We start from the raw sequence: 8,288 nt of genomic DNA, 5'->3' as shown, positions 1-8,288 counted from the left end.
AGTCTCTTCAGTTGTGAACTCATCAATTGGCTAATTCATGGATGAAGTCAGAGCCCTAGTGATCCAATCAGCTCTTAAAGTCCAAGTCCTGGAGACCAAGTCTTCAACACACTAATATTTGAGGAACAGTTCATATTGAAACCATAGCAACCTTTGACTTAGGGAATCATTTTGAGCATCAAGGAATGGTCCCACAGTCCTCATGACTACAAGTTCAAGTAGGCAATATCTCCTTTGTGGTACTTGCAGATTTACCTCCACTAATTTGTGCTCAGAACTTCAAAATTTCTGCATTTGGCTAATTTTGCATTTATTTGGAATCTCTGATTTTTTAAAATGTAAGCAGTCCTGACTATCATCTTTCCTGTGAACAGTGCCTTTGCCATGTCCCATTTATGATTTTTGTGTTTCAAACATTCAAAATTCACTTAAAGCTATTTTGATATTTATATTTCTGTGCAACAATATTTTAAGCTTTTTTAAAGAAACTCGTCTCATAGTATCAAAAATAAAGTGAAATAAAAAACACTGAAGAATAAGTATAATAAAGGAAAGGAAATATTTATATCCTGAAAATTACGGAGTAATGATAGAAGGATTGGAAAAATACTCCATGTTCATAGATTGAAAGAATTACTATTGTGAAAATGTTCATATTAGTCAAAGATTTATAAATCTGATGCAATTCCCATAAAAATTTCAATGCCATTTTTTGCAGAAATTAAATAAATACAAATACAAAAACCTTGTCTCACTTAAAATAGTGACCCCCATCCACTTTGCTACAAATGTCAGCATTTCACTCCTTTTTATGACTGCATAACATTCCACTACATACACACACACACACACACACAGACGCACACACTGCATTTTTCTTAATCAATTCATCTATCAATAGGTATTTTAGTTGTCTCCATATATTGAACTTTGTGAATAATACTGAGATAAATATGAATGTGCAGATAGTTTCATTTGCATGTAGGCCTCATTATGAGCTAGCTGAAGTATATCATAGATTTATTTCTAGTTTTGGGAAAAACCTTAATACTTATTTTCCATAATGGTTATAATTCAGTTCCTTCAACAACATATGCATTTTCTTTCATGTAGAACCTTGTCAAAAATTTGTTTGTTTTTGTTTTTTTGAAAGTAACCATTTTAACTGGGCTGAGGTGGTAGTATCACATCTGGATTTGATTTTCATTTACCTGGCAATCAGTGATCCTGATCATTTAAAAAAATTTACTTCCTGTTTTTTCTACATCTTCTCTTGAGAAATTTTTATTCAGATTATTTTTCCAGTTTTTGGATAATTCATGGACTTTTTAGGACATATTTTTAGTCTTTTATATTCTCTGCATATTAATCTCTCTTTTTTTCTAATTCCACAGGTTGTTCTTTGGCTATAGACTGCTTTCCTTGTACAGAAGCTTTGTCTTGTGATAAAAATCCTATTTGTGGGCTGGGAATGTGGCTTCGTGGTAGAGTGCTTGCCTAGCATGCATGAAACCCTGGGGTCAGTTCCTCAGCACCATATAAATAGTAAAAAGACAGAAGTAGCACTGTGGCTCAAGTGGTAGAGTACTAGCCTTGAGCAAAAGTAAGCCAGGGATAGTGTTCAGGCCCTGAGTCCAAGCCCAGGACTGGCAAAAAAAATCCTATTTGTCTATGTTTTTGTTTCCTATGATTTTGGGGTCTAATAAAAACCATATTCATACAAATATTTTGTTGTACTTTTCATATTTTTTCCAGAAATTTTATAGTTTCACATCTTTTAGGTTTTTGATCTTGTGTGTGTGTGTGTGTGTGTGTGTGTGTGTGTGTGTGTGTGTGTGCTAGTAATGTGGCTTGAACTCAGGGTCTGATTGCTAGCCTTCAGCTTTTCATGTTTTCATGCAAGACTCCTGCTCTGTCACTTAAGCCACAGTTTTACATTTGGCCTTTTGGTTTCCTGTCTAGGAGATCCTCAGCCTCCCGAACAGCTAGGATTATAGTCATGAGCCACCAACTCCCAACTCTTAAATTTTTTTTTTTTTTTTTTGTCTTTTGAGACAGTCTCATAATGTACCATAGCCTGGCCTGGAACTCAAGGTTCTCCAGAATTTTTACACCATCAAGCCCAGCTGCACTTGATCCACTTTGAGTTTTATATATGGTAAGAGATAGCTGTCTAGTTTTGTTCTTTATTAAAACATACTTTTATTGTTATTTATTTATTTTTTTTGGCCAGTCCTGGGCCTTGGACTCAGGGCCTGAGCACTGTCCCTGGCTTCTTCCCGCTCAAGGCCAGCACTCTGCCACCTGAGCCACAGTGCCCCTTCTGGCCGTTTTCCATATATGTGGTGCTGGGGAATTGAACCTAGGGCCTCGTGTATCCGAGGCAGGCACTCTTGCCACTAGGCCATATTCCCAGCCCTTTTATTGTTATTTTTAAGGTATTGTACGTAGTGGTTACCATTTCACAATTCAGGTAATGCATACATTTATTTCTCTTTTGGATAATGTCACCCTATATATATATATGTATATATGTGTATACATATACATACATATGTGTGTGTGTGTGTGTGTGTGTGTGTGTGTGTGTGTGTGTGTGTGTATGCCAGTCCTGGGGCTTGTACTCAGGGTCTGGGCACTGTCTCTAAGCTTTTTTGCTCAAGACTAGTGCTCTACCACTTGAGCCACAGCTCCACTTCTGGCTTTTTTTTAATTTTGTGCTTATTAAGAGATAAGAGTCTCAGGGACTTTCCTGTCCCAGCCTGCTTTGAAGAGTGATCCTCAGATCTCAGCCTTCTGAGTTGCTAGGATTATGGGCATGAGCCACTGGTACCCATTTTCTTCTGATAAGGACACATAGTTTTCTAAACATTCTTTGTTACAAGTATGAGTATTGGCACCAGGCCTTATATGTTGCTTTTTATCCTGGTATCATGCTGGTTTAAGTATTATCATTTTTTATGTTTTAAGTCAGATATTGTGATGCCTGCATACTTTTGCATACTTTTTCTTTTTGTTGAAGGTTGCTTTGTCTATTTGAGATCATTCGTGGCTTTTCTATGAATTTTCATATTGCCTTTTCTAGTTCTATATTTTGACAAGGATTACATTGGATCTATAAGTAGCTTAGGGAGTATGGGTGTTTTAACTTCTTTCCATGATCATAAGAAGTCTTTCATTTTTTCCAGTTTCTTTAATTTCATAATTCTGTCAATGAGGTCTTTAATATATTTTGTTAAATGTATTCTACATATTATGTTTTTTGGGGCCAATATGTGAATATGACTCCTTTTCTGAAGCTCACCTGCAAGCTTAGCTGAGGGTCGAGGGAAACCTGTAATTATTGAAGATTTATGCCCCTGTGTGCTTCTCTGGGGCTGGACTAAGTTCCAGGTTTGCTGGTTTTAGGAACAGGCCTGCTTGTCTTCTTTTAATGAATTAGGGGCCAGGGGTGTGACCAGTGCTTTTTTGTTTAAGAGTGTAAGTTGGGACTTGTTGAGACATGGCTTCTTCTGGGTGCCCTGGGCTCTTGGCCCGTGAGAAGGAGGGTCTGATTTATGGAGGATCCTTCTCATGGTTCTCTGTGACTGATCTAGGCCCTTCAACTCTCTACTATGACAAGACATTATTTCTGGAACAGGGAGGACATGAATCAAGCTAATGTTCCCAATTCTTTGCATAGCTCAGTATCATCAGAACTTGTTGGAATACAAAGCGTATGAGCCCAACGGCCTCAATTTCTTCAACTGATACTCACCTGGCCACTATCTAAGGCTTCAAGAAGAATGGACCCAGGACTACTATGAGCAGCAGGATAGTGCTCCTAGTTTAGGGGTTGCTGTTGCCTTCAGTGTTCACATTGATGGGGTTCCTGATTAAGATTACATGTGCTAGTGACTCCCACAGTACAATATGATTGATAAATTGCCTCAGGGGGAAAAAATAGAAAAACAAAGAAAAAGAAACATTATGAGGATTCCAGGAGTAAATAAGCAGTCCATTTTTTTTTTTTAAAGAGCCAGGCGTTCCAGTGAGTGAAGTTAATAAGTAACAAATGTGATGTGAGGTGCAAGTGTGAAAATTCAAACAGGATCTTTCCAGTTGCTTGTTTCCTTTTCCTGGATGAAGGGGTCTTCTGAAAAGAATTCACAATTTCTTAGTCTGGTCTTCCTATGTCTACCAGTAGCTGCAAGCTGGAAGGAGCCTCCTGGGACCCCGGGGTGTCCTGTGTGGTGCCTCCCAGCTCCCACCTGCACTTTGGGAAGCCAGTGTGTGGGGCAACCCATGCTCCTACTTCTCTGTTGCTGCTTCTCTTCCACTCCCCCACACTGTGCCCTGCTACTTGGCTGGATGGATGGTGTGGCTGGAAATGATTCTGTCAGAGAAGGAAGTCAGGAGAATGCTCAGTTAAGCAAGCTTCGAGTATCTGGTAAGGAGGAGGAGATGGCCAGAAACAACACTGCTCTAAAATAGGACTCCTGCTTTACCTTCTCCCTGAAACAATCATGGCTTTTCAATTTCCAGTTGAATCCTGCATCTTCCAGTAATGTGGAAGGCTTACCCTGATCTTTGTTTTCTTCAGATCACTGCATTCTGACCTCTCATTATTTTCTTATTTATTCATGTTCTGTCTTCCCTTCAAGAACACACTCCAAAGAACATAAACGTTTTTGTCTCCTTGCTCACAAGTGCCTCCCAATGTCTAGAGCAGAGAAACATGGGATGGTCAAAAATGTTTGCTTAGATCATGAGTTTAGAGGAGAGAGGGGAGAGAGGGGAAGGGAGAGAGAGAGAGGAGAGGAGAGGAGAGGAGAGGAGAGGAGAGGAGAGGAGAGGAGAGGAGAGGAGAGGAGAGGAGAGGAGAGGAGAGGAGAGAATGCTAAATCACAGGCCAGTGGAGCAAATGACTAAGAAGTGTTGATTTTTAAGAGCCTAGAACATCAAGGTATAAATGCAGAAATGCAGACTGTGGGTGTTGGTGTGGTCTGCACTCACCCATTTCACCCTTAGCAGAGGGGCTCTTTCTCCCCACTGTGGTTTTCCATGAGTGTGTATGTGAGTGGTCAGGACACTAGAAAGATGAGGAGAAAGAACTCAAGCACATATTCCAAGTCAAGAGCACCATAGCACAATGGAAAGACATTGAAGGGGCTCAGGCCACCTGGCCTGGGCTTCCTGGTGGTGGCTACCCAGAGGGCACAGCAGGGCAATGTCTTGACTGAAGGAGGGGGCAGCCCTCACTATGATATGTGAGGCCTGTTGTGCGCACAGGCCTTGCTGTGTAGCCCCTCCACCACTCTGTGTGTTTAGGCTCATCTTGGCTAGGGGGTCTGGAAATCTAATAAGGTAAATTCATTTGACCCAGGGGCTTGAATCCCTTTCCTAAGCTGCATGGAGCTCTTGTGGTATGAGTTGTGAATGCTGCTGACTGTCCTGTCTGCATGCCCGTGGGAAGCTCAGTTATGTCTTTCTTCGGTGCCTTGTTTTGCTTATCTACAAAGGGGACTGTTTTAGGGACAATAAAGAAACGGTTTTCTTAAGCTGGTATAAGGGGATGCTATTCACAGGCCATAGAAGTGATTTAGTGGGCTACAGCTGACTTAAGAAAATGTCAGCAACTCTTTCCTTGGGGTTACTGCCTGTATCCCCATGGGTAAGTGGCATTTGATACGTGTATATGGTATGATTGGACAAGGTGAAGTTTAACAGCTCAAAGCCTTGGCCTTCTCACACAGGGGCCCCACCCAAGCAGATAGCTGTGCTTCTGCGTGTACAGCTACCTGTTATATAAAGCCTCTTCCCACACCTGATCAATCTTCTACCACGAGTTAGCTTCCTCAAGACAGGGTCCAGGCCAGACCCAGAAGGTGAGGGGGTCCTGAGGGCAAGTCTGAGCCCTGGGAGAAGCTGGAACCAAAGGGCAATCATTCAAGGCCAGCTCAGGCCTAACTTGGATAAGACCCTCCAGGTTTTTCTCTGGTATCATATAGTCAGGAGATGGAAGCCTGGATGGAGGGAAAACATGAGCTGGGACTGGGCTGGGGCTGGAGCTTGCTTACCTTCTGTTATCTGTTCTGTGTCATACTACATCTTCAGAACTTTTCTGAGCTCCAGACTTCCTATACGATGACTATGTTGGGGTAGGACTCTCTCAGACTGTTGAACCAATTAATGGTAGAACTTTGCAAGTCAGATAGAATTTTAGGGTTGTACATAGATGCTACTTTTCCCATTCTATGCACAAACTCCTCTATGACTTCTAACTTTGCTTTCCCTCTGGTCCACAGAAGTGACTAGCAGACTCGGAGTCTTACTGTAGGACCAACCCCAGACTCTGCCTCTCAGCTTTGTTGAGTCTTGACCACTTTGACCTTTGGCCATTTTCTTCTGAAAATGAGACTAATCATCAAGTATGTACATAGAGGAGTTGAGGTTATTTAATTTTTTTACTTTCACACTTTTTTCTCCTTCTCCCTTTTTCTTTACACTAGTAAGCTCTGGGGGCCCTTTCTTGGGAGGCCTGGCCTCTGAAACTCTTTCCTCCCTAAGAAGGCTCAAACAGGTGGTGTTCCAGGATGAAAGGTATTCTCATGTGTGGAGAACACAAGGTCTGTTTCACAATCTGGGTCCATGGGGCCTCCAAAGACATCTTTCACCTTTCTCTCTGGGTCTCTAAATAGTAGGGCCATTGGGAAAATGTCTGGACTTCTTGCCTTCCTGATTGGGCTAATTCTTCTTTCTTTTCATGAATCCCTAATAAGTCAACCAGAGGATCACAGTGCAATGTGTATATTGTATAATGTGTGTGTGTATGTGTGTGTGGTGTATAGCATATGGCAGTATAGTATATGGTATATGATGTGTGTCTATGTGTGAATAGCATGTGCTTTGCGTGTATGATGCATGTGATATAAATGTCATGTTTTCATGCTGGGTGATGTTTGAGTGTGTGTGATAATGTGGTATGAGGTGCATGTGTAAGGTGAAGTAGCAGAGGATTTCAGCTATGAGAGGTAGGTTTAGTTCTATCTTAGTAAGTAGCAGTTATAATGGTGCAACTAAGTTTTTTTTTTTTTGGCCAGTCCTGGGGCTTGGACTCAGGGCCTGAGCACTGTCCCTGGCTTATTTTTGCTCAAGGCTAGCACTCTGCCGCTTGAGCCACAGCGCCACTTCTGGCCATTTTCTGTATATGTGGTGCTGGGGAATCGAACCCAGGGCCTCATGTATATGAGGCAGGCACTCTTGCCACTAGGCCATATCCCCAGCCCCAGCAACTAAGTTTTGGAGCTGGAAGAACTTAGAGTGGAGCCTTACAAATAGGAAAGCATTGGCTGCTTTCATTATTACCTGATGCTGGAGTTTTCTTAGCTGCCATTGAATCATCTTTATTATAGCAGAACTCTCAGCAGAACAGTATATGCAGGAATGGAAATGTTTTTACCTTTACTAATCGACACAGCAGTCATTTGCCACAAGTAGCTGTGTGGTCAGGATCCTGAGAAACAGTCTATTTCTTTTCATCTAACTTCAGTTAATTGATTTAAATAGCCACCTGTAGCTCATGGCTACCATTTGTAGAATAAATGAGAGAATAAGTAGGAAGGGCTCATGCAGAGCCAGATATTTGCACTCTGTGATTCTTTGATACGCAGGCAAATTGAGGTTCTAGGAGCTCTAATTAGGAATTCAAATGAACATAATAACAACTTAGCAATCCACAAAGACTAAATTTTCAGGCAAGGAATTTGATGTGCAAAGGGATTGTTCACATTGGTGAGAAGTGCAGAGGGCTCCCAGCTGAGCTGTCTGGGTTGCTTGTGACCAGGCCTTGTTCTCTGAGAGCTGTCCTGTACTGAAAGGCAGTGGAGACTAGTAGTTAGGGGCCCTACCCCACAGGATACCAGCCAGAGTGAGAACTTGATTCTGAGTGTATCAGTTGGCCTTTCTAGAACTTAATTTTCTGTAAGTGCTAGTAATGGGGCTTACCTGTTGAGATGAATGAAATGTAATGATTTGGCAGAAAGCACTGTAGAGCTCATGCTCAATAGCTATCTCTGTATCCTTGGTAGTGGTGGCAATGACAGAATAAAACAGTTACGGCAGGCAGAGACTAGCCAACAAACAGAGAGACACTGTGCTCTGAGAAAGGAACGGGAGACATGGATCCTAACCAAATACTTTTTTCTTGGATTCTGTTATGATTTGAATATCAAATGTCCTCCAAAGAGCCATGTCCGGTTTTAGTGGCCAGCCTGTGGTGCTACTGTGAGGCAGTAGAACTTGTAGAA

This window comes from Perognathus longimembris, chromosome 11 (genome assembly GCF_023159225.1).
Source record: "Perognathus longimembris pacificus isolate PPM17 chromosome 11, ASM2315922v1, whole genome shotgun sequence".
Lineage (NCBI taxonomy): Eukaryota > Metazoa > Chordata > Mammalia > Rodentia > Heteromyidae > Perognathus > Perognathus longimembris.
Note: the sequence above shows the minus strand (reverse complement) of the source record.